Source organism: Pongo abelii, chromosome 4 (assembly GCF_028885655.2).
Source record: "Pongo abelii isolate AG06213 chromosome 4, NHGRI_mPonAbe1-v2.0_pri, whole genome shotgun sequence".
Lineage (NCBI taxonomy): Eukaryota > Metazoa > Chordata > Mammalia > Primates > Hominidae > Pongo > Pongo abelii.
In genome coordinates, this window is record NC_071989.2 from 150,914,345 (window position 1) to 150,941,676 (window position 27,332).

Below are 27,332 nucleotides of genomic sequence, written 5' to 3' on the forward strand. Positions count from 1 at the left end.
GAATCTGTGCATCTGTGTACTCTTTTTGCATCTGCTCTGCTGATATTTTCATGCTCCCTTGACACCTGCCTGCTATTTTAGAAGAAGAGGTCTTTGTATCAAAGGAGGGGTAGGGGAGTCGGGCATTTCCTCTGCACTGGCGAAAGGGCTGTGGGGGAGCCTGAGCCCCAGCCTCACTTCAGGTGGCAGAGGCCTTGCTGCTGGTCTTTCTTGGAGAGGCTGTCTTAGAAGTAGGTAGCACCCTCTCCTGGGCTAAATGAAAACGATCTCTATTTGTCCTGAAATCATCTGGATAATAACAGGCATCTCCTTTTCTCTGGCAAGCTCTGCCCCATCACTGCCCCCTCCTGGCCCCTTCTATTTGTTTTTATTTGAATGCCACACTGGACCATTTACAAGTCCAAATGAGTCAGATTGGAGATTCTAAGTAAGACTGGTTGGGGAGCAGGAACTTATTTGAGTACTCACCGTGTGCAGGGCAGGGATGTGAATATAAAATGAAATAAAAGCTTGGAGTCAGTATAGAGAATATGAAGAATGAATGACTAAATGTTTATAAAATACTATTTAAACAATTCCCAACATGCTAGAGGAACTCTGCATATAGTAGAAATCGTATAGCGGTCAGGTGATATGTGCTACCTGGCAGTCTCTTCATGAAATGGCAGACGCTGAGAAAGGAGTTGTCCAAAGGAGGAGGGTAGAGCCTCAGCTCGCGAAGTCTCTGGAAAGAGATATACTGGAAGTTTCTTTTATTGAACAATTTAACAGAAAATTGCAAAATTAAAACCTTTAGGACTCTCCTACCACCACCTTCTACCCTCTTGTCTTTTCTTCACCAGTAATTTGTTTTTCTCAATGACATTTGCAGAAAATGAAGACATTTTAGTGATACCTTCTCCTTTCTACTCAGCATTCTGGTTTCTGCTTCATCTGAACATTTAGCCTAATACTTAATTGAACTCAATCTACATGCTACATATTGATGACCATGGCTGTTGTTCATTTTATCCCATAAGTCAAAGATTGTGTCTGTTTTGCTTGTTCAATTTTCAGTGTAACAATAATGAAAAATAATGGTAATAGCTGTCACTTAGTTTTTACCTGAAGCCAAGCACATAATCATTTACCATTCTTTCACCTGATGCTCACAGTTACCTGATAGGATAAGAGCTTTATTATCCCAGTTTTTACAGATGAGAAAATTAAGGTTCAAAGCTATTCAGTAACTTGCCCAAGTTACAGAGATGGGATCTGAGCTTGGAAGTCTAGCTCTAAAGACCTTGTTCCTGTCCACTGTGAATATTGTTCTGCTTAGCATTCACAAGTAATAGATGAACGTTCAGGAATTCAGTGACTAAGGAAAAATCATGTTTCCAGGTATAGTTCATTGCATAAAAATTAGTGTGACTTGAGACATCACAGAATTGAGCTAGGAGGGAAGTATAGCATTTCCAGTGTCTTCGGAGCAGTTTGTTAATAGAAGAGGTGTTGAGAGCTGGGTTGGCTTATTCCTAACAGAGCACAGAACACTGACCTCCAGGGACACAGCCAAGACTTACTGAATACTTACTATGTTCCAGGGCAGTGGGCTCAAAGCCCAGCATGTTTTTCTATTTAATCCTCACGACAACCTCACCTTACAGAGGAGGCTCAGAAAGGTGAAGCAACTTGCCCAAGGTCATCCAGCTAGTGGTTGGTGGAGTCAGGACACTTCATTGCTCTGCTGGACTCCTCTCAGGTGCCCCTGGGGAAACTTCAGATTGTCTTATAGGCCCCAGCTTCCCAAAGGATGCCCTCTGAATGGGGGGAGGGAGTTAGAGGGAGGATCAGGGTCTACCAGGAGTCTGCCAAAGGTGTGCGCTGGGAAATGCTCCTGGTCTGGAGGGTTTGAGGGAGCATGTCTGCTCCAGGAAAATCCAAATGGGCTTAAAAGAATCATGTCAAGGCCCACGATAAGACTGCAAATATGTTTGGAATCTAAGCCTGTAAAACCTGTAAAATGTGTCCTCTAGTTATCTTTGTTTTTTTTTTTTGAGACAAGATCTTACTCTGTCACCCAGGCTGGAGTGCAGTGGGGCAATCATGGCTCACTGAAGTCTCAACCTCCTAGGTTCAAGTGATCTTCCTGCTTCAGCCTCCCAAGTAGCTGGGACTACAGGCACTATGTCCAGCTATTTTTGTTGTTGTTGTTATTGTTTTGTAGAGACAGGGTCTTTGCTATGTTGCCCAAACTCCTGGACTCAAGTAATCCGTCCACTTTATCCTTCCAAAGTGCTGAGGTCACAGGCATGAGCCACCACTGCAGGCATAAGGCCTCTAGAAGGCCTAAGGCTTCTTTAGAAGTCAGAATGTGTCTTATAACTTTATAGTACCTAACTTTGCCGGCCACACCATAGGTACTTAATAGATACGAAGGAACAAGTGAATGAAACAATGAATGACAAGGAGAAGGCAGCCTATGTGTGGGTAGCAGTCTGCTTAGTAACCCTTTCCTCCAGATACACGTATAAAGTAATGGTTCTGGTTGCTCTTATGAAAAGTTTGTGAAATATGTTTTCAAGTTGGATTTGAGTGTGGGGCTCTAGAGACAGTGCCTGGGTTCAAATTCTTGCTCTGCCACCCCTAGTGATTGTCTGTGGCAAGTCAGTGAACCTATCCAGGCCCCTTGTTGTGAGTTGCTGGTGAAGCACCTGGCTAGAGGAAGCGCTTGGTAAATCCCAGCTATGCTAATCACAGTACCAAAGCCCAGTCCAGCTGGAGGCAGTGCATCCGCCGTGGTTTACAAAGGCACCAGGGAATTGTTTCCCTCAGCATGTGAGCGTAAAATTCTCAGTCCCAAGTTGAACCCAAATGTGCAGGAACAAACACCTGGCCCCAAATATAATTTCCTCCCGCAGCTCATTGCAGCCCCGAGGAAATCACCGGGGGAGGGCTCGGGAGTGCGGCGCGCAGCCCCATAATTTCCAGGGCCCTTCTCCTACACTGACACGTAATTGTCAGATTGTTTTATGAGAGCAGCTTCCTGCCCGCTTCCTGCCTGGCTTCCAAATGTGCTCATTCCCGAGGAAGCCTCACTTCTCCTTCTCGCCCTTAATCGCTCCTTTCCTGCCCGCCCCAGCCCCCAGGCTGGGCGATTTCCTAAATCACTCGGAATTGGCTTCCAGCGCCGGCGCCCCGGGTGGGCTCCTGGAGTGCGCGGGCCTGTGACCTGGAGGTCAGAGATGCCTCCGTCCTGTTTGATGTCTTGCCCTGGGGGCCTTCCCTCGCCCACCCCCTTTCCCCTTCCCTCCGGAGCTGATTTGGCTCCTGAAGTCAGGGAGAGATCATTCCCTGATCTGTTGCTCTTTGCTCTCCCTCCTGGGCTGGAGAGCAGGAGCCCTGCCTGGGTCCTCAGCCCACTCCCCTTCCCCACCCAAATGGGGCAATTCCAAATATTCCATCCTGAAGGAATTCCTTTTCCTTAGGACCATTTCCCTGTCTCTCCAAAAGCCAACTGTTAGGAGGAAGTGATAAGCCCTAACGCTTTTAGCTTAATTTTCCCCATTTGAAGAATTTCCGAGGAAGCATCATGGGGCTTTTTACATCTTAACTGTATATTTTATTACTAAAGAAATATGCAATCACGGTAAAAATTTCAAACAGATCGTTTCCAGACGGAACCACAGTTAACAGTATTTTGAGTATCCTTCCAGAAGTGTTCCATACACATACAAGCATATAAAAGTATATATATGTTTTTTCTTTGTTTTACACAAATGGGAGCATATTGGACATCTTGTTCTACAACTTGCTATTTTTTATTTAGCACACTTTGGATGTTTTCCATTTCAATAAATCTAGCTTTACTCATTAAAAAAATTGTTACATCGGGAGGCTAAGGCAGGAGAATCGCTTGAACCCGAGAGGTGGAGGTTGCAGTGAGCCAAGATCGGGCCATTGCACTCCAGCCTGGGTAACAAGAGCAAAACTCTGTCTCAAAAAAAAAAAAAAAAAAAAAAAGTTCGTGCCAGTGAAAACTCCAGTAAAAGTGTGTGGTTGCACGTACCATCACAAACACACATACAATCAAACTTTTTAACAGTCCTAAAAGAAATTTTATTATTATTTAAGGATGGGCTTCTAATCTTATTCCCAGATAATGACTGATTATTTTCTGTGATTCTTAGCTCATGAAAATTTGACCATTTTTCTATTATTTATCTGCATCTTACTGATTTGAAGATCTCTTCATCTAAATAGGAAAATAACGCTTTTCTGTCATAGATTTTATCAGTAGTTCCCAACTTTATCATTTGTTATTTAGGCTTGTTTATGATATATTTTTCCCAAATAATATTTTAAAAATTATTTAATATAATAGTGAATTTATCAATTCTTTCGTTTTTTGCTTCTGGACATGCTTAGAAACCCTTCCATAAGCCAAGTGTGGTAGTTCATGTACCTGTAATCCCAGCACTTTGGGAGGCTGAGGTGGGAGTACTGCTTGAGTCCAGGAGTTCGAGACCAACCTGGGCAACATAGTGAGACCTCATCTCCACAAAAATAAAATTTAAAAAATTAGCCAGGCATGGTGTTATGCACCTATGATCCCAGCTACTTGGGAGGCTGAGGTGGGAGGATTGCTTGAGCCCAGGAATTTGAGGCTGTGGTGAGCTGTGATTGTGCCACTGCACTCTAGCCTCGGCAACAGACTGAGACCTCAAGAAAGGAAGGAAGAAAAAAAAAGAGAAAAGAAAGAGAAAAGAAGCCTACCCATAAACTAAGCATTTTTGAAAAATAACCCACATTTTCCTTTGTATTTTTCACATTTAAATCTTTAAAATGTTGAGGGGAAAATAAATCATATAATACAGGTCAGACATTACTTCCCACCTCCCTTATCAGGTATTCTCATGCTGTTCATTAACTAATGTGTCTTTTCTTGGCAGTTTTAAAAAATAAAATGTCTTCATATAAGGAAAACACTTATTGTTTCATAATGATAGCTTTCCCAATACGTGAAGCTCTTTAGAGAAGAAAATAATTTGGTCCTTAGCAGCTTTAAAGATGCTGAGACCCATCTTCCAGAAAAAACAGGTTCGTTGCTAATATTTGACTAGTCTTAGTGAAATGAGTGGCCCATAAGATGGATTCTTAGTGGCTGTTTTCCCCTCATTCATTAGGCAAGCCCTCATTGCTACTGTGTAAAGTGGTCTATGGGATCACAGGAATGACCATGTCTAATTTTTGCCCTCAGGAAGTATATAATCAAACAGGAAAATGTCAGACCTTTATTTTCTGGAGGGGTCTGGCTGCGCATGTGTACGTGTGTGTGTGTGTGTATGTGTGTGTTTACTGTGGGTTCCTAGGGCTTTGAAAATGTAAAGAAAGGAGATTCCGATTTGTTTAGTTGATTATTTCAGGAAATACACTGTTGAATAGTTGAAAGTTGGAATAGAACGTCGGAAAGTATTGTAAGGAACATGCATTTTAGAAATGCATACTCTGTGTGAATATTCCTGTTTATTTTCATTTGTCAAAGAAGCAAAGTCCTTTTTGGGTACAGACCCCTCAGATTTAGAATTTCAGAGTCGGGAGATAGGAAGGAGACTAACTTGTTAGTTATTCCTGTATGTTGCTTATCATACCCATTTTACTGAATGAAAACATGAAAACTCCATGTCTTACCCACAGGTATTATTACCAAGCAGCAGAGGTAGAATTGTGTGCAACTTTCTCAACTCAAGAGTTGTGGTGGACCTTTTTAGTTGCCTACCCAGTAGCTACTCCCCCAACCCTTTCCTGGCTAAGAAAACTGATTTTGTATGAGGTGAGAGTGCCCAGCCTGAGGCAAGGATGCCACTGAATTCCCTTCCTAAATCTCCCTTTTACAGACTCTCTTTTGCAGCTAGGCGACTGTATTAGTTTGCCAGGGCTGTTACAACAAAATCCCAGATTGAGTGGCTTAAGCAACAGAAATTTATTTTCTGGGTTCTGGAGTCTAGAAGTCCAAGATCAAGGTGTCAGCAGGGTTGGTTTCTCATGAGGCTCTCTTTCTGGCTTGCAAATGGCTGTTTTCTTGCTACGTGCTCACATGGTCTTTCCTCTGTGCGTGCATGTCCCTGGTGTCTCTCTGTGTGTCCAAATTTCCTCTTTTTTTTTTTTCTTAAGACAGAGTTTCACTCTTGTCACCCAGGCTGGAGAGCAGTGGCATGATCTCGGCTGACTATAACCTCCGCCTCCTGAGTTTAAGTGATTTTCCTGCCTCAGCCTCTCAAGTAGCTGGGATTATAGGTGCCTGCCACCACGCCTGGCTAATTTTTGTATTTTTAGTAGAGATGGGATTTCACCATGTTGGCCAGGCTGGTTTTGAACTCCTGACCTCAAGTGATCCACCCGCTTCATCCTCCCAAAGTGCTGGGATTACAGGCATGTGCTGCCATGCCCGGCCCCAAATTTCCTCTTCTTACAAGGATGCCAGTGAGATTGGATTAGGGCCCACCCTACTGGCTCCATTTTAACCTTTTTAATGGCTCTATCTCCAAACGGATTCACATTCTGAGATACTAGAGATTAGAGTTGATAAATTTATGGGGGACACCATTCAGACCATAACAGGGACCAAATCTAGTCCGGCCATTGAGACCTAAGGAGAAATCTACTGGGTGCTACTGTGCTGGATTTCCTTCTCAGATCAGTAGGCCCTTGTGAAGAGAAGGCTTTTGTCTCCCTGCCTGCCTCTCCTGCTTGGGACACTGACACCTGGAGCTGTGGCAGCTATCTTGTACTCATGAATTGAAAAGTATAAACACAAAAACCCTTTATGCCAGGTGTGGTTAAGCCGAAGAATGAATGGAAAGACCTGCAACCTTCACAAAATTGTTGAGTTGTTGAATGAATCTTCAGATTATGCATTTCCAGACTTCTTGTTAAGTAACAAATAAAAGTCTTTATAGGAGCTCTGTTCTTATTAGGTTTTCTGTTATAGCAGCTGAAAAACATGTCTAACTAATATGCAACTTCACTGCTTCTTCACTGAACTATACTGACTCCAGGGAGATCATGGCTGATCTGTCTTGTATTAATTTTAAAACACTAGGGCCAGGTGTGGTGTAATCCCAGCACTTTGGGAGGCTGAGATGGGAGGATCACTTGAGGCCAGGAGTTTGAGATCAGCCTGGGCAACATAGCAAGCAAGACCTTGTCTCTACAAAATAAAAAATAATTAGCTGGGTGTGGTGGCATATGCCTGTAGTCCCAGCTACTTGGAAGGCTGAGGTGAGAGGATCTCTTGAGCTCAGGAGGTCGAGGCTGCAGTGAGCTATGATCATGTCACTGCACTGCAGTCTGAGTGACAAAGTGAGAACCAGTCTCAATAAATAAATAAATAGGAAAAAGAAAAACACTGGGATGCTGGTTAAACTTCTCCAGCTTCCCTCAACTATTAAGGACCATCAGCCAAGAATTCACTCTAAACCTTCCTGAGCCCTTTTACCTTGTTCCTGCCAACTCCCCAGGTAGAGAGTTTCAGAAGTTTACTTCCTGCTAAGTGTGGCTTTTGTTTCCTTCTAAAATTACTCCTATAAAGTTCTCAGAACTATCGGGGTTCTCATAGTCCAGGATTTGATGGACAAATCTACATTCTGTCTATGCACAAACTCTGATTTTTATGGACCTTAAACTTACCTCTCCATACTCTGAACATTAGAACGAGAGGTTGGGTGTACCAGAAGGGATTTGATTTTCATTCTAGAGCCTTCTCTGCAGTTTTACTTTTCAATTATTACTTTTATTATTTGTATGTACTTGTATCATTTGTACAATGAGTACAAATTGCGATAACCCGTAAGGTAGAGGAGGGAGGAAAAACAGAGCCCATCAGTCTTCCTTTTTCGAAGTAAGTGCCCTGAGAGTTTTCCTGCTTCATTTGATGTTATTTTGTCTCTTTGAGTTAACTTTCAAGAATGTATTTCCTCCAGCTTGTAAAGGGAGAAACGGCAGAATGGTAGGTGCTAGGGTGGTGGCAAGTGAGAAACAATCTTTGGAGTTACTCTCTCTAGGTCTGAATTCGGCCTCAGCCTCCTTACCAGCTCTATGACCTTGGGCCCTACCCAGCCTCTCTAGGCTTCAGTTCCCTCATGTAAGACATGGAGATGTAATTAGTGCCCATGTCATAGAGTTGTTGAGAGGTCTCAATATCTAATGGTAGGCCAGTGTGTGGCTCAGAGCCTAGCCTATTATAAACACTTGCTAAGTAGCCATTGCTATTAGGTTTTTGTGCTGTGGCATCATCATAGACTTTATTTTTTCATATTTACAATTTTTTTTTTTTTTTTTGAGACAGAGTCTCACTCTGTCACCAGGTGGACTGTAGTGATGCAATCTCAGCTCACTGCAACCTCTGCCTCCTGGGTTCAAACAATTCTTCTGCCCCAGCCTCCCTAGTAGCTGGGATTACAGGCACCCGCCACCACGCCCAGCTAATTTTTTTGTATTTTTAGTAGAGACGGGTTTCACCATGTTGGCCAGGATGGTCTCGATCTTTTGACCTCGTGATCCGCCCGCCTTGGGCTCCCAAAGTGCTGGGATTGCAGGCGTGAGCCACCGCACTCAGCCTCATATTTGCATTTTTTGCTTTATATTTTGGCATAATTTTAGGGTCAGAGAAATAGTACAAAGAGGGTACAGAGAATTTTCATATACTGCCGACTCAGTTTCCCCCATTGTTAACATTTTGCATTGCCATGGTACATTTGTCAAAACTAAGAAACCAAGAGACATTGGTACATTACTATGAACTAAACTCTAGGATGCAATCCAGGGCACCACACTGCACTTAGCTGTCATGTCTCCCCAGGCTCCTCTGTTCTGAGAGTTGCCTAGTTTTCCCGTTTTTCATGACCTTAACAGTCTTAAGAAGTGAGTCCTGGACTCTTGAGTAGAAGCCAAAAAATCCACGCTACTTCCCCCAGCCCAAATCTTTTCTTTTCCAGAGACTTCTGAGCCCACACAAAAGAGCAGAGAGCATTAGTCAAAGGAAATGAACTGTGTCTTTTTTTTTTTTTGAGACGGAGTTTTGCTCTTGTTGCCCAGGCTGGAGTGCAATGGCTCAACCTCAGCTCACTGCAACCTCCGCCTCCCGGGTTCAAGCGATTCTCCTGCCTTAGCCTCCCGAGTAGCTGGGACTACAGGCATGCACCACCATGCCTGGCTGATTTTGTATTTTTTTTAGTAGAGACAGGGTTTCTCCGTGTTGGTCAGGCTGGTCTCAAACTCCCGACTTCAGGTGATCCACCCACCTTTGCCTCCCAAAGTGTTGGGATTACAGGCGTGAGCCACCACGCCTGGCCTGAACTGTGTTTTCTAAAGAATAAACCCTCTAAACAACTCTATGGCATGGATACTAATTTCATCCCCATGTCTTAGATGAGAGAACTAAAGCTGAGAGAGGTTAAGGTAGTTTCCCCTCTGAGGGTGTACTCTGCCTTTGGAGGAGACCCTTTTAGATGACTCCATTCGCAAATGGAACTTGTCCAAGGAGGATAATGTGAGGACCAAGGGAAAGTTCTCATTGGCCCTCCAAAGTCTCACTGAAAAATCACCTTGTGAAAAGCAGGTTAATTGGAGAAAAGACATACAAATGTACTTAACACGTATATACAAGAGCCTTCAGAATGAAGATACAATGACACAGGTGAAATTGTCTATTTTTATGGTTAGATTCAACAAAGTATAGGCAGTTGGGTAGAAATATGACTGGACGAAACAGGTATGCTGTAATGGTAATACACTAAGTGGGGAACCCCAGCCAGGCCTGTCTGTCTAGATTGTTCTGGGCCTCTCTGTACTTGTGTTCCTTCCTTCTGGGTGTGAAGCAGGACCTTTTCTGGAATGTGGGTCTTTTGGCCTGCAGTCAAACAAGGTAGGTCAGACCTTTTTTTTTTTTTTTTTTTTTTTTTAAGAGACAGAGTCTCAGTCTGTTGCCCAGGCTGGAGTGCAGTGGCGCGATCTTGGCTCACTGCAAGCTCCACCTCCTGGGTTCATGCCATTCTCCTGCCTCTGCCTCCCAAGTAGGATATGGTCCATAGCCTACCACAGGCGCCTGCCACCACGCCCGGCTAATTTTTTTTAGTAGAGATGGGGTTTCACTGTGTTAGCCAGGATGGTCTCGGTCTCCTGACCGCGTGATCTGCCCACCTCGGCCTCCCAAAGTGCTGGGATTACAGGCATGAGCCACCATGCCTGGCCTTTTTTTTCTTTTTCTTTTTTTTTGAGATGGAATCTTACTCTGTCACACAGGCTGGAGTGCAGTGGTGCGATCTCAGCTCACTGCAACTTCTGCCTCCTGGGTTCAAACAATTGTCCTGACTCAGCCTCCGGAGTAGCTGGGATTATAGGTGTGTGCCACCATGCCCAGCTAATTTTTTTATTTTCAGTAGAGACGGGGTTTTGCCATGTTAGCCAGGCTAGTCTCAAGCTCCTGACCTCAAGCCTCCACCCGCCTCAGCCTCCCGAAGTGCTGGGATTACAGGTGTGAGCCACTGCACCAGGCCAGAAGATTTCTTTTTAATGGCCAGTTTTTGACACAGAAAGGCAGAGTAAAAGTTAGCCTAATATTTTTAGGTTTTATGGCTGGCTTTGGGGAAAAGGGGTTCTGGTTTTTACGACCCACCTTGGGGAAGAGGGATCCTAGTTTCCATGCCTTACCCCAGGGAGAATGGAACTGAGAGACAGGAAGGCAAGGAAGGTCAGAGAAATACTTTTGCTTCTGAGGCTGTTTCTTGGGCCTTCATTTTGGGATCTTGGTTTCTGAGCCCCAACAATGGAATGGGGATTTATGGGCAAAGTAGAATGTCCTGGGGAAACTTGGATGTATTTGTGGTAAGCCTGGGGACGGCTGACTCTTGCTTCTCATTTCTGTTGGGCACTGGAGGACATCAGAGGCTCTCCTGGTCAACCGTCATCAGGAACACCCCTCCTTGGACCATGCTGGATAGCCCTATGATTACCCCTTCAAGGGATATGGTCCATAGCCCTACGGTTACCCCTTCGAGTTCCAGGTGTATGCAGGGAGAGGAGGAGAATGCATCACTAAATGAAGAAGAAACTCTTCAGTTAAACTGATCCACAGTTGCACACTAATACCTTCAGGGGCTTCAGACTTGTCCATTCATGGTCAAGTTCAGTCAGCCCCGAAGGACATCTGAGGCCCATTAAGTCCAGATTTACATTCTTCTCCAGCAAATGGCAGTACTTCAGAAAGTTTGTTTATTTAACTTAAAGTGCAATTAAAAAAAAAAAAAATTAGCCCCTAGAGTACAGGAGTTTATGGGACTTAGTGCCCCTCTTTCTGGGGTAGTATAAACAAAACGGCAAGGGCAAAGCCTATAGGGTTCTTCCTCTCTTCCCATGGATGCCTAGTCTTTTTTTTTGTTTATAATATTATTGGTGAAACTTACATGTGGGAAGGAAAAAAGATTGTTTTGTTTTCTCTTGAGCAGAGTTGTTTGTGTTCATATATCATATATATATCTGGCTAGTTTTGGAAAACCTAATTTCTTATCACTTTTCAACTGACTTTATTGCTCCTACTTCAAGTTGCAAATTTAATTTTACTGACCATAATATGTGAAGTTTGGGGAAAAATCTTGGATGTGGTAGAACTAAAGAATCTAAAACTGTTCTTTGTGCAAATGTCAGGGGAGGGGGCCAGAGGGCTGTGCCTGAACAGTTCTCCTCCTTAAGGCTTCATTTAGCCTGCAGGGTTGACTGATCCTAGCAGAGCTTTTAAGCTCTTTGCCACTTTGGGGTGGAGTAGGGATCAAGACAGAGGGCATGGCCAAGGACGGCTGGGAAGACTAGTCAGAGGAGAAGAGAGATGACTTATAAATAACAAATTATGATTATAGTTTTCTAAAAAGATGCAGGTCTTAGTATTAAACTTCTTGAAATGCTGCACAACTGTCAGTCATTGATGTGAAAAATTTATAGAAAAAGTCAATGCTTGGCTGGGCACGGTGGCTCAAGCCAGTAATCCCAGCACTTTGGGAGGCCGAGGCAGGCAGATCACCCAAGGTCGGGAGTTTGAGACAAGCCTGACCACCGTGGTGAAACCCCGTCTCTACTAAAAATACAAAAAATTAGCCGGGTGCGGTGGCGCATGTCCATAATCCCAGCTACTCGGGAGGCTGAGGCAGGAAGAATCGCTTGAACCCGGGAGGCGGAGGTTGTGGTGAGCCGAGATCATGCCATTGCACTCCAGCCTGGCAGCCTGGCCGACAAGAGCGAAACTCTGTCAAAAAAAAAAAAAAGTAAATGCTTGACTAAAGATCTTTTTTTTTTTCTCTCAACATATTAATAGGTCAACTTCAATATGAACAATTTTTCAAGGATTATCAGACTCTGGGTTATACTAGAGTTACATGGCATTAAATATTGATAGAAATAAGTGGGCCCTGGTAGAAGTTTGGGTTTTTGTTGCAGTTAGAGTCATGGTTATGGAATTTGGTTTTCCTGGAACCAAAAGTTCTTTGTTAAAATGCACATCCCTAAGAGATTCTAATTCTCACTGAAAGTTATTCTTGGGAATACATGGAGAAGTGTCTAGTTCTCATTTCAGGGGAGAGAGACCCAGATTGAGAGCCTTGTCGTGAAGTCCTATAGTTAAAGGTCCTGAAGGATGAGCCCCGGTAGCTCTTGGAACAAACAGTCTCAAGGCAAGTGAGGTGTGCAGATTTCATGCCAGGCCCTGGTGTAAAAGTGGTCAGCCTGGAGGTGGCCATCACTGACTTACTTCTCACACAGTCTTGTTTTCATGCTGCTTCCTCTAAGGTCTTTCATCCTGATTCTAACACCCATCATGACCACATGCTATCTCTGGGAGTCACGGAAAGGCACCACTTTTAAGAGAATGTGCCATGGGAGAGCAAGGGTGGCTCCACATCCTACCGCACTCTTGGTTTGAGTCTGTTTCCATAATGAGCCTGTTTCATGAGTCAAGAATATTCCATTAACCAAATGGATGCAGCTGCCAACAAGAATGTTCCAAAGAAAATAAATGAAAACGTGTCTACTTTGCACTGTTTTGATGGGCAACTTCTTTTTTAAATCCTGGTGCCTGATCTGTCTCTTCTCAGGTTGTAGTTTATTAGAAAAAAAACTTATACTGAGAGGCCTAGGAATGTTTTCCTGCAGTGATAACTCACAGCTCAAATTTTACAGTGCTTTACACTCTCTCTCCTCAGTGCTCAAGGCGCTGCCTGGTAAGAAGCTAAACATTTAAGGAGGCACATTAACTCTTTGGAGCCATTGGCTTGCAAATCTAAACACTGAATGCAATCACAAGACAATATTATTTTTATTTTAAAATATCTATTGAGATGACCTCCTATAAATGCGCTTTTATCATTGTAAGTGACAAGTCCATGTCAAGTGAATTTGAAAAGTGAGGAGAACTCTAGTAACATCAAATGACCAATGTCAGTCTTTTCCTCCACATTAGCAAATGTGGAGTTCTTTTGGTAGAAACTGAGGACTTGGCCTGTCATAAGTCTGACTTTCAGCTGGCTCGTCTGTTCTGGGCCTCACGGACCAAAATCAAGGTGCTGGCAGGACCAAGTTCCTTTTCTGGAGGCTCAGAGGAAGAATCCACTTCCAAGCTCATTCAGGCCGTTGGCAGAATTCAGTTCCTTGTGGCTGCAGGACTGAGGCCCCCATTTCTTTGCTGGCTGTCTTCTGGGAGCTGTGCTTAGCTCTTCATGGCTTCTCATGAGAAAGCCTTGCCAAGAAAAACAACAGGCTGTTAGAACCTGAAGAAAGGACCTTAACCCTTGTAAGCCTTGATGCCTGAGCCCTTGGAAGCCATCTAGAGCCATCAGGCACATGGATTTTTATTGCACTGTCTCTTCTGGTTAGTTACTAGGTATTCAGGGTTCTCATAGTTTGGATTAATTGTTTTCTGCTGTTCTCACCATTGCCCCCTTTCCCAAGACTCCTCTCTGACAACTTGCCGAGAATCCTTGGTGTAGGAAATGTTTCCATCTGGGTGACTGGAGCTCTTTGGGCCAACTCCACCGAATACTGTGGCCTTTTAAGGATTAGGGCCCCCATTAGACAAGCTTGGTTTCAGACTTTTTATAAAAAAATCAACTTTGGCCAGGCGCGGTGGCTCACACCTGTAATCCCAGCACTCTGGGAGGCCGAGGTGGGTGGATCACGAGGTCAGGAGATCAAGAACATCCTGGCTAACACGGTGAAACCTTGTCTCTACTAAAAATACAAAAAATTAGCCAGGTGTGGTGGTGGGTGCCTGTAATCCCAGCTACTTGGGAGGCTGAGGCAGGAGAATCACTTGAACCCGGGAGGCGGAGGTTGCAGTGAGCCAAGATCGTGCCACTGCACTCTAGCCTAGGTGACAGAGTGAGACTCTGTCTCAAAAAAAAAAAAAAAAAAATCAATTTTATTGAGCTGTAGTCTAGTACCATAAAATGCACCCATTTAAAGTTCCATAATGGTGTGATTTGAAAAAGTTATACATCCAGGCCAGGTGCGGTGGCTCATGCCTGTAATCCCAGCACTTGGGGAGGCCAAGGCGGGTTGATCACGAGGTCAGGAGTTTGAGACCAGCCTAACCAACATGATGAAACCCCATCTCTACTAAAAATACAAAAATTAGCTGGATGCGGTGGCACACGCCTGTAATCCCAGCTACTCGGGAGGCTGAGGCAGGAAAATCGCTTGAACCCAGGAGGCAGACATTGTAGTGAGCCAAGATCTCGCCACGGCACTCCAGCCTGGGCGACAACAGAGGGAGACTCTGTCCCAAAAAAAAAAAAAAAGAAAGAAAAGAAAAAGTTATATATCCAGGACAACCACCATGATCAAGATGTACATTTCCATTACCCCCAAAAGTTTCCTTGGGCCCCCTCCCTGTCAGTCCTCACTGCCCATTTCTCCCCATAGTTACCCCCTGGCAATCACTGAACTGCTGTCATTTGATTTGTCTTTTCTACATTTTGATATAAATGGAGTCATATATATCTATATGTCTATGTCTATACACATGTATTTTTTTGTCTGATTTCTTTTACTCCATGTAATTTTTTTTTTTTTTTTTTTTTTTGAGAGGGAGTCTCACTCTGTCACCCAGGCTGGAGTGCAGTGGTGCAATCTTGGCTCACTGAAACCTCTGCCTCCCGGGTTCAAGTGATTCTCCTGCCTCAGCCTCCAGAGTAGCTGGGATTACAGGTGCCTGCCACCACGCCTGGCTAATTTTTATATTTTGGCAGAGACAGAGTTTCACTATGTTGACTGGGCTTGTCTGGAGCCCCTGACCTCAAGTGATCCACCCACCTTGACCTCCCAAAGTGCTGGGATTACAGGTGTGAGCCACCGTGCCTGGCCAATGTAATGTTTTTAAGTTTCATCCATGTTGTTATAGGGATCAGTAGTTGGTTCCTCTTTATTGCTGAGTAGTTTTCTGTTATGTGAATATATCACAACTATCCTTTTTCTTTATTTCTAGAATAAATTTGCTAATGTTTTGTTAGGGATTTTTGCATCTATGTTCATAAAGGATATTGGTTTGTAGTTTTCTTTTAATGTCTTTGTCTGGTTTTGGTATCAGGGTAATACTGGCCACATAAGTTGAGTTGGGAAGTACTTTGGGTGTTTATTTCCAGGTGGTTTTTCTTGGCCATCTGTTGGGCACTACTGCCCCAAGAGGCCCAGAGATGTCCTTCAAAGAGCTTTTTTATAGGTCCAGGGAGGGTGTAGAAGCCCCTGGCACTGCTCTCAATGTTTTGTGGCTTAGCAGCTGTTCGCCGTTTCTGTTCGGTGTATGGTGTGCCAATAGGGCGCAGACATCCAAACACTGTACATGGAAACTCCAAAACCCTGACCTATTGCAGCCACCCTCTCAAATCTGGCTGCTTCTGCTTTTTTGGCACAAGACAGTGGCCTCCATCCTTCCCTCTGGGATGATCCAATGAAACCCCCCTAAACTAAAAAATATAGTTTACTTTTTTTTTTTTTTTTTTGGGACGGAGTCTTCCTCTGTCACCCAGACCAGAGTGCAGTGGTGCGATCTCGGCTCACTGCAACCTCCGCTGCCCGGGTTCAAGTGATTCTCCTGCCTCAGCCTCCCAAGTAGCTGGGACTACAGGTGCATGCCACCACACCCAGCTAATTTTTTTGTATTTTTAGTAGAGATGGGGTTTCACCATGTTAGCCAGGATGGTCTTGATTTCCTGACCTCATGATCCGCCCGCCTCTGCCTCCCAGAGTGCTGGGATTACAGGCGTGAGCCACCACCCCCTGCCAAAATATAGTTTACTTCTAAGAGAAGGGGTGACGGAGAGGGAAGGGAAGGAGAGAGGTTGGTGAGAGGGATAGGGTGCTCAGATCTTTAAAAACAAATTCAGACCTTGCCTGAGAGTGGAATGGGGAAAGGAGACAATTTCATGTTCCCTGGTAAGTGCCCAGAAGCAGGAGTTCAAGAAAAAAAGTTAGGTTTTGCCTTAAACACCCTCTGTAAGGCAAACCCAGGAAACTTTAGATCCGTATATAAACTTCTAGAAAAGGAATCTTACACATCATATAATGTCCTCCTCAACCATTTATCTTTTACAAATGTGGAGACTGTCCCTCATCTCCACCCATTACAGATAGCCAAAGATGCTTGAAAACCACTATTTTATGAGGTTTTGGGGGCCTCAGGCAAATAAAATTCCTGCTGATCTAGGCTGATTCCCCAGCTATCCTGAGTTGGCATGCAGATCAGGCTCTAGGAGTTCTGGCTTGCAAAATCAGGACAAAGAACACATTATAATGACTTCCAGCCTGGGATGGAGTCTACTGCAGCATCATGCAAGGTAAAGTCCCATGATCTTCAAGGGCCTTTATTGCTGGTGTTTTGGGCTAAACATTACAGCAAGAACAACCATCATCAACACATAGACTCTAATTTGTATTGTGTGAGTGTGTGTCTGTGTACACACATATACAGCTATTGTTATTATATGATCAAGGCATTAGTACATCAAAAATGGACTATTCAACATTTGGAGAGCCCACTTCCCTATGTTGTTTGGGATAGTCACCATAGATTTCCAAGGGGCTGGAACAAGTTACTTGAGCCACGGCCGTTTACAGAGACCTGAGGATGTCAGTCCCCATTACCAGATAACCTCACTGCAAACCAGGTATGTTGCTTAGATGGGAAACTGGAACTGAGTGGAAGATTTGCAAAGAAAAAGGGTCTGCGCCAGGAGCAGTGGCTCACGCTTGTAATTCCAGAACTTTGGGAAGCTGAGGTGGGTGGATCACTTGAGGTCAAGAGTTCGAGACTAACCTGGCCAACACTGTGAAACTCCATCTCTACTAAAAATACAAAAATTAGCTGGGTATGGTGGTGGGCACCTGTAATCCCAGCTACTCGGGAGGCTGAGGCAGGAGCATCTCTTGAACCCGGGAGGCGGAGGTTGCAGTGAGCCGAGATCAAGCCATTGCACTCCAGCCTGGGAGACAAGAGCGAAACTCCATCTCAAAAAAACAAAAAGGGTCTGCTTTGTTAGAGGAGCTGGGGTTTGACCTTGAATACAGCAAGATATTTGAATAATTGAGGAGCCAAGGAAACAAGGCAGTGGTGGGAGACTGTGTAGTAGGGAGACAAGTAGGGGTACCCCTCAGGGTGGAGGGACGCAGTCAAGACCTTGTTTGAGTGGCTGCTTGAGAGAGTGAAAAGGACCTAAGACAGGCTGTGAAGTCACCAAGTTCAGGTTCAGCCTCTGCCACAAAATAGTTTTGTGTCCTTGGGCCCATCACTTACTCTCTCGAGACCTTAGTCTCCCTGTTTATAAAAAGAGAGGTTGGTGATTGCTCGTTCCCTGCTGCTGCTGCTGAGTCATGTGAAGGCTCAGGTGTGGCCTTGATTTGGCTTCAGTCGTGACCCACCGCCAAGGCCCAGGAAGCCACTGCTGCAGGAAGTGTCCTGGACGTTAACACTGCTTTACAAGAAGTGCTGACCGCCCTCATCCATGATGGCCCAGCATAAGGATTTACAAAGTTGCCAGAGCCTTAGATGAGAGCCAAGCCCATCTCTGTGAGCCTGCATGATGAGCCCACCTCTGTCAAATCAGGGGAGGCCCTTTGTGCTGAACTCCAGGTCAACAGACTTAAGGGAGGGTGATGACAGAAGAAGCCAAGGGGACAGGTAGGTGGCCCCTGTAAAATTGACAGAGAGGGAAGACCCTGTACAGCGGTCAGTTGTGTTGTGTCATAGTTAAGAACTGTGGCAAAGAATCTCAGGTGGAGGATGTTATTGAAGAGTACTTCAAATGCAGAAATGAACAAACAAGCTGGGGATGGTGGCTCATGCCTGTAATCCCAGCGCTTTGGGAGGCTGAGGTGGGAGGACCACTTGAGCCCAGGAGGTTGAGGCTGCAGTGAGCTGTGTTCGCATCATTGCACTCCAGCCACCCTGTCTAAAAAAAGAAAAAGAAAAAGAAGGTGGAGGAGGGGAAGGGAGAGGAGGGAGGAGAAGAAGAAATGAATAAATAAAAAATTTGGCTTGCAGAAAAAAAAAAGAGATTGGTGATTAAATTATGTCTAGGTTTTTAAGTCCTAGAACTGTGTGAGGAAATAACTGTGCTTTATTTTTGTTTGCTTGTTTGTTTTATAATATTCTGTATAAAATTACCAGCTGGTCTGAGACATTAGAAGCAGAAACAGAGAAAGGGAATTTTGTCAATGCTTCAGCTAGAGACAAGGTCAGACACAGCTGAAGGACCTTAAAGCAGAGAGCAGAAAGTCAGGGGACAAGCATCTGACACTGCCGATCATTCATTCCTTCCAGAAGATTGTGCTCTCTTTCTTTAGAAAACTTTGAGTTTGATTTAACGACATAATGCCTTTGTTAAAGGGAGCTTCATACATCCCGAGATCCTGAAGACCTAAGCAAACTCTACATACTTTCCTAACTTTCTTCACGTTGTAAACAATGAGGTAGGTCTTTATAAACAATTATAGCGAGCGTACGTATTGAAAGCTCTCGAAGTCCATAGTGCATTGTTTGATCAGCCTCCCCAGCTTTCACACAATCAGTTCCTGTCTTCTGGAAATGGCTCCGCATCACTCCAGCCTCACCTGCCCATACCCATCTCCCCAGCCTTAGGGGCCAGAAGGTACATTTATACAACATCATCACCTCTAGCTTCCTTGCTGGAAATATGCTCATTTTGAGACCGAGAAAACATCAAAGGAAATGTTTTGGAATGATGTTTGCTATGGAGCTCAGAATTTTCATGAGCAAATACAGGAAGAATAGATTTGGGACTGAGGAAGGGAAAGCAGATGACTCTCAGGGTGTTTGTGGATTATCCACATGTCAATGACCAGCAGGCAGTTAAACATACTGACCTGTAGCTCCCAAAAGAAAAGAAGCTGCAGACATAGATTGAGAGCTACCAGGAAACAGGCTCTCCTTGAAGGGATGAGAACAGCTGTAGTTCCCCAAGGAGAGTGGAAGAGGCCAAGAACAGACCCTTATATGAAAGAAGAGGAGAAAAAGCCAGCCAAAAAGGATTGCAAAAGGTGAGGGGAGCTGTGGGTCTGAGGAGACAGCCTGTGGCTCATATGGGTGCCCTCTGTGTTTCACAAACCACTGGTTTTCAGTATTTTTTGTCTAGGATGTCAACATTTGCAGATACATTCATGTTCCTGCTTGTCTAGTGATCTGTCCACATGCACCATTAATTCCTAACTGGGTGAGATAAAATATCTGGACTTGTGTCTGCCATTCCGTTCCGATTGCAAAGGTATCTGTTACAACTTTTTGGAAAAGATCCAAGTGACCGGGTAGAAATGTCATAGCCCTGCTAACTTATTGTATGCCAAAAACAGATAAGAATTATAATCTATCTTTTGGTTTCTTGATTTCTTATTTTGATGGAAAAAATGGGCTCTGTAACTTCCTTCTTGCTGGGAGCCAACAAAGGAAGACAGGCTGGTACTGGCGGGTCAGTGAGAGCATCACAGATTCAGGTCCAGTTTTGGGTCTTGTCCCACCACTTGGGGCTATCTCCTTCAAGTACTACCAATTTTTCACCAGGAATGAGATAGAGTAAGAATCATGGTTGCTTGAATATAACCTAGTTTCTTCCTCTCATTTCCGTGATACCGGAGTCAAAAACATAGAAATACCGGTTTCGTTGTGTGAATATTGTTGTGTTTCAGTTCACCAGTTATGGAAAATAAATGGACATGGCTGCAGTTTGAACTACATCCCTGAGGTTTATTTATGTATTTAAAACATAAGTTTAGTTTTGCAGTTGAGTGAAAAAAGGAATACTTGGGCTAAGTTCAAAATTCACAAAAAGTACAACTTTTGGTTTACAGTATGGGTTAAACCCCTAGCTATTTATTCTTAGCTGTCTGTTTCAGAGAGAAGTTGAGAAAACATCTTCCCCTTTACTAGAAAGGCCTATGGAAAATGGGTTACTTAATATTCCTCCTCTATTTTTCTCTGGGTAAAGGTGCATATTCCTAAATTTAGCAAAGTTTAAGTAGATCTTCCTCCCCTTTTCACATCCTTCCTGTTTTGTTCACGATCTGGGGGATTGGAGGAAGTATTTTTTTTTTAAGTAGTGTTGCTATTTCTCTTTCTGCTTGAGCATTAAGGATAGATCCTATGTAGTAATTCCTGAGCATCCTGCCCTCAACAGACGACCAGTGATGAGGTTAATGAGGTGTTGGAAGATGGCAAAACCAACCCCAGTGTTAGGCTTTCCAGCTTTTTAATTAGGAGTCCTGATGAATGGCTTGCTTGTAAAATACTCTTTCACTGGGTGACACCCCAACCCAGATAGGAGAGATGAGGAAGCGCATGGTGAGATAAAACAGGGCACTCAGTCCTCTGCTTTCTCCCAAGTTTGTCCAGCTCACATCCAGGGCCTGTAGCTGTCTGTAGCTGCCATAAATAATGTCCCAGGGGCTTCCAGAGGCTTCCAAAGGCCAGAGCTGCCAGTGCAGCATGAATTATCACAGAAATATGAGATAGCTGGGAGTTTTCTCTCAGCATTTTTCTCCTGCAGGCCACTGGGCTGGATCCAGGGTCTCCCACAGTTTTTTGTGTGTGTTTGTTAGATGGAGCCTATATGGGCTGTTGTGGAACTGGGTACTTCCAGGTACTCACAGTCATGAAACCAGAAGGTTTTCAGGGGCTATCCTTATTAAACAACCTAGGAGACTTGTACTTTGAGAACATGCCAGTGTTACACCTCAGTGGAAAGGTTCCGAGCACTGCCCTCATTGTGCCGTGACTGACGTGTGTTCCAGTATTTTCCAGGACTCTGTGGACATTATCACTGGGACACAGCCACGTTTCTTTTTCTCAAGTGAAAGAAGTTTTGTCCAGGAAAGACATCAAGGCTGAAAAGACAAACAGTGTGGCTCTGTGTGGGTGGATGAGGTGCAGGGAAAGAATCTCTTCTAGGAATAGAAATATAAACCCTTTATTGTAATTTTACAAGTTGTATTTCCCCCCAGACTGATCTTTGGACAATTTTAAGAGATTAAGAAACCCACAGATACTATACTCAATATCTGGGTGACGGATTCATTTGTACTCCAAATGTCAGCATCATGCGATACACCTTTGTAACATGTCTGTACATGTACCCCTTGATTCTAAAATAAAAGTAGAAAAAAGAAAAAAGAAACAGGAAATCAGAGTTGTAAGAGCAGTGATAGCAATTGGTGCCATTTCTCCTTCTACCCCACTTTAAAAAAATAACTTGGCCGGGCAAAGTGGCTCATGCCTCTAATCCCAGCACTTTGGGAGGCTGAGGTGGGCAGATCACCTGAGGTCAGGAGTTCGTGACCAGCCTGGCCAACATGGTGAAACCCCGTCTCTACTAAAAATACAAAAATTAGCCTGGCATGGTGGCATGCACCTATAATCTCAGCTACTTTGAGGCAGGAGAATTGCTCAAACCCAGGAGGTAGAGGTTGCGGTGAGCTGAGGACGCGCCACTGCACTCCAGCCTGGGTGACAGTGCGAGACTCTGTCTCAGAAAAACAAAAACTTGATTTTTAAAAAATTTGGTGACTCATTCTATGAATTTTAACATTTGTGTAGATTCTTGTCACCACCACCATAATCAGGGTTCAGAACAGTTCCATCACCCGCCCCCACTAAGCTCCCTTGTGCTGTCTCTTTATAAGCATATGCTTCCCTGACCCCTAACCCCTGCCAAACCGCTCATCAGTTCTCTGTCCCTATAGTTTGTCTTCTCGAGAATGTCATATACGTGGAATCCTACAGCTTGTCACCTTTTTGAGATGGGCTTCTTTGACTCACCAAAATGCCTTTGGGAACAATCCAAGTTGTTGTGTATATCAATAGTTGGTTCCATTTTATTTCAACATATGGATGTACCACCATTTGTTTATTCATTCACTTGTTGAAGGACATTTGAGTTGTTTCCAGTGATTCAAGTCCTTTATTTTTTTTTAGATTGTGCTGAAACATATAACATATAATTATCCCCTTTAGCTATCTTGAAACGTACAAATCAGTACCTGGTATTAATTACGCTCACACTGTTGTGCAACCATCACTACTATCTGTTTCCAAAACGTTTCCATCACCCCACATAGAAACTGTGTAACCATTAAGCAATAACTCTCCATTTCCCCCAGCTCCTGGCAATTCTGATCTACTTTTTATCTCTATGAATTTGCCTATTCTAGATATTCTCATATAAATGAAATCATACAATACTCGGCCCTTCGTGTCTGGGTTTTTTCACTTAGCATAGCGTTTTTAAGGTTCATCCATGTTGTAGCACGTAACAATGCTTCATTCCTTTTTATGGCTGAGTACTATTCCATTACATGTATATAAGACATTTTCTTTTTTTTTTGAGACGGAGTCTCGCTCTGTCACCCAGGCTGGACTGCAGTGGTGTGATCTTGGCTCACTGCAACCTCTGCCTCCTGGGTTCACGCCATTCTCCTGCCTCAGCCTCCCGAGTAGCTGGGACTACAGGCGCCCGCCACCTCGCCCGGCTAATTTTTTTTGTATTTTTAGTAGAGACGGGGTTTCACCGTGTTGGCCACGATGGTCTCAATCTCCTGATCTCGTGATCCGCCCCCCTCGGCCTCCCAAAGTGCTGGGATTACAGGCGTGAGCCACCGCGCCCGGCCTAACACATTTTCTTTATCCACTCATGTAGGGGACACTTGGGTTATTTATACTGTTTGGTTATTGTGAATAATGTTGCTATTCACATTGGCATACAAGTATTTCTTTGTGTCTCTGCTTTTAATTTTTTTTTTTTTTTTTGAGATAGGATGTCACTCTGTCGCCCCAGCTAGAGTGCAGTGGCATGATCTCAGTTCACTGCAGCCTCAACCTCCCCAGCTCAAGTGATTCTTCCACCTTAGCCTCCAGAGTACAGGCACACACCACCACACCTGGCTAATTTTTTCTTTTTTTTTTTGGGTATTATTTTTTAGAGATGGGTTTTCACCATGTTGCCTAGGCTGGTCTTCAATTCCTGGGTTCAAGTGATCCACCCGCCTCGGCTTCCCAAAATGCTGGGATTACAGGTGTGAGCCACTGTGCCTGGACTTTTTTTTTTTTTGAGACAGGGTCTGGCTCTGTCACCCACGCTGTAGTGCAGTGATGTGATCTTGGCTTACTGCAACCTCAGCTTCCTGGGCTCACCTGCTTTTCATTCTTTTGCCACCCCTACTTTTTAATTTAAATTGGCAGGGGAAGGAAGATTTTAGTTCTAAGAATCTGATACTTTGTATGAATCTAGTAATTGTTCTTTGTATTTTGTAAGCCTAAAGGATTTTAGGAATTCTACCCATTTTTTTTTGCCATTAATGTCTCTTGTGTCCTGAGAGGATGAAGACGGTAGTCAGAATTTGGTTATGGGAAAAGGGGACTCGTGGAAGTGGCCCAGGGCCCATCGGGGGAGCCAGCCTCTGTTTGTGTGCCCTGTCTCAGGTTGTGGTGTAATCGTTTGCTTGGGTCTGGAAGTAGTCTTTGATAGCATCTCATGTGATCGACTTTGTCTGGCCCTTGCTTCATTTCTCCACAGGGTTTGCCAGGCCATTAGGAGAAGACTTAAGGAGATAGGGGCCAAAAGTACCATGTGGGAAGAAGCTTTCACACTCTGCAGGATCTGTTTTTATTTGTAAGATGTGTCTGAACCTACCCAGACTCAGAGCTCAGCTAATTCCACACTCATTTAGAATGATTGGTAGTAGGGCCAGTCTGAACTGTAAAATGTTTGAGAAATAGATTATGATTACCTTCAAGGATGCACCTTTGTGACAAAGAACTGAATAGACTTTCTTTAATTAAGAGATAGCTATAATTTATATTTGAGTAGCTTCATTTGTATACGGTAGGGGCTAAAGTCGTTAAAAAGCAGTGGTATTTTTAAGTAGTGCAGTTTCTTTTCTAGTGTTGCTAGTTGGCCTATTAAATTTCCCCTGATAAACATTGTAAAGAGTTCAGTCTAGTCTTTCTTATCATGAATTGCCACCCCATAGAGACTAAAAAGTATAAGGTTATCGTTCTGTATAGCTGGAATTGCCCTCTTTGTTGACTGGGTATATAGCAGAGTTTTGTTGGTTTTTTTTACGTGCATAAGCATTCTTTTGACCCTAGAGTGTAACAAACCCTCTCCTTTACCAGTCCCCTGCTGTAGCCTTCCGCCAAGCCTAATATTCTCACCTCAAGAGATTCTTTTGGCTTAAAACCCTTCTTTCCAGGAAGTTGTTAAATCTAACAGAGAAAGAGAGAGAGAGAGAACCAGAATTCACATATACATTGTTAAGTGTCAGAGAGTTCTAGGAGGGGTGTGTGTGTGGTGGGGGGGGAGGGGAATGAGTGTGTACGTGTGTGTGTGCCTAGTGTGTGTCTATGTGTGTTTCTGTTTTCTTTTGAAAGGACGAAAGGACTGTAAACCTATTCTGGATCACCTGGATGACCACTCGGGGAGTGTTGACCACACTTTCAGTTCCCAAGTTTGCATGGAAGTTGATGCTCACACAGGGACCAAGGGAAGGCTAATACTACCCCATCGCAAGGTAGACTGATTAGAAGACAGAGTGTGAAAACTGTCATCAGTGGCCCACACTAACTAAGGCATTCCAAACTCAAAAAAGCCTGGTGGTTGATGCCTTATTCATTGCAGGTGAAGGTGAACACAGAGCCAGCTTTGTAGGTCCTAAGTTCATTAGGATTTTTTCCTTGAATAATCTTTTGGTATTATATTTTGGGGTCTCATTAAATTGATTAGCCTTTCAAAATAATGGAACAAAGGTTAACATGGGTTTATCATTAAAAAGGAGCAATAACAACAATGATAATAATAATTTATGAAGCCTTTTGTGTGTCCTGGGCACAGGGCTAAATGTTTTCCTTGTATTGTTGCACTGAATCTTCACAACTTCCCCATGAGTAAGTGTTCTTACTATATCCACTTTACAGGAAAGCAGATAGAAACTAAGAGGTTCAGTCACTTACCCAAATCACACAGTGGGATTTAAACCCAGGCAGTCTGACTCCAGACCCATCATTCTAAGCCACTATGCTCGCCTCCCACAGTGAAACAGAAAGCATAAAACTATATTGCAGGATTCTAGATTCTAAGAATCTGGTATTTTGTCTGTGGAAACAACTCAAGTGTCCATCAACAGATAAATGGATGGTGCATTCTGTCACATTTATGTCAATGTTTTGGATTTTATTGGCAATGTAACTTTGTTTTTAATTTACAAATAAATCACATATATATTTACACATTTGTTTGGGTTTAATAGTTGTTTACTATTAAACAACTTTATAGTTTAAAGAACTATAAGCATATGAGGTTTATACCTAGTTTTATATATTTGTGCATATTTTAGTAATATTATAATAAAAGTGGCTTAGGTCAACACTGGCAGGCCACAGTAGTATGTCATTAACACCCTGAACACATTAACACTGTTTACTTTAAATAAAATCCCTTAATAGCCTAAGAGACTGAACCTATTTTGATGGCTGAGAATGAAGAGGTCATGAGAAGGTTCAAAACAGAAGTTCAAAAGTGGATCTGCAGTTGGTTATGAGGCACCAGCCGGGCGGGTTGATGGTTATTTTCTCTCAGCTTTTTGAAGACCAGATTCTGCTCTCTCCTGGCCACTGTCATCGTGTTGAGAAGTCTGCTGCCACTGTAAATGCCACTGTGGAGGACATCATTCTTTCCTCCAGCTATTTTTTTTTTTTTTCTTTTTTGAGACAGAGTTTCACTCTTGTTGCCCAAGCTGGAGTGCAAAGGCGTGATCTCAGCTCATCACAACCTCTGCCTCCTGGGTTCAAGCCATTCTCCTGCCTCAGCCTTCCTGGGATTACAGGCATGCCCCACCACGCCCCACTAATTTTGTATTTTTAGTAGAGGCGGGGTGTCACCATGTTGGTCAGGGTGGTCTCCATCTCCCGATCTCAGGTGATCCACCTGCCTTGGCCTCCCAAGGTGCTGGGATTACAGGTGTGAGCCACCACTCCTGGGTCTTCGAGCTATTTTTAAGATATTCTCTGTGGCATTCTTCGTGCTCACAAAGGTGTTCCTAGATGTGGATATGGTTTTATTTGTACTGAAGGAGACTCCGTGTCCTTCCTGAACCTCAGGATTCTTGTCTTTCCTCAAAACTGGAAAATCATCAGTGATAATCTCTCCACATACCATCTCACCACATTTCCACACTTCTGTCCTACAGGAACTCCTCTCATTCTATTTTTCATGACTCTGCCCTGCTCATTTATCTCACCACATGGCATTCTGGTTAATTTCTGCAAATCTATTTTTTTCTGTTTTCTGTATTCTCTTCAGATGTGTTCAATATATTTAACCCATACATTAGGATTTTTTTTTTTTTTTTTTTTTTTTGAGACAGAGTTTTGCTCTGTCGCCCAGGCTGGAGTGCAGTGGCTCCATCTCCGCTTACTGCAAGCTCTGCCTCCCGGGTTCACGCCATCCTCCTGCCTCAGCCTCCCGAGTAGCTGGGACTACAGGCACCTGCCACCATGCCTGGCTAATTTTTTTGTATTTTCAGTAGAGACGGGGTTTCACTGTGTTAGCCAGGATGGTCTTGATCTCCTGATCTCGTGATCCACCTGCCTTGGCCTCCCAAAGTGCTGGGATTACAGGCGTGAGCCGCTGTGCCCGGCCACATTAGGATTTTTTTAATGGAGGGGGGAAGTTTATGTCATCATTTACTTTTTAAAACAACTTTATGGAGATTGAATTTATGTACAATAATGCGTACCTATTTATATTTATTAATAT

At 43.8% G+C, this 27,332-nt stretch overlaps 2 long non-coding RNA genes across 3 annotated transcripts in view; one reads left to right on the forward strand and one right to left on the reverse strand.

Moving 5' to 3' along the window:
* Positions 1-27,332, forward strand: part of LOC134761435 (uncharacterized) — a 383,675-nt gene that overhangs the window by 223,586 nt on the left and 132,757 nt on the right. The window lies entirely within an intron of this gene.
* LOC129059556 (uncharacterized) lies at positions 13,378-25,599 on the reverse strand. The gene is made up of 3 exons (XR_008525524.1): positions 25,529-25,599; positions 22,340-22,501; positions 13,378-13,759 (listed from the first exon to the last, which is right to left on the reverse strand). It is a non-coding gene; the product is annotated as an uncharacterized LOC129059556 (long non-coding RNA).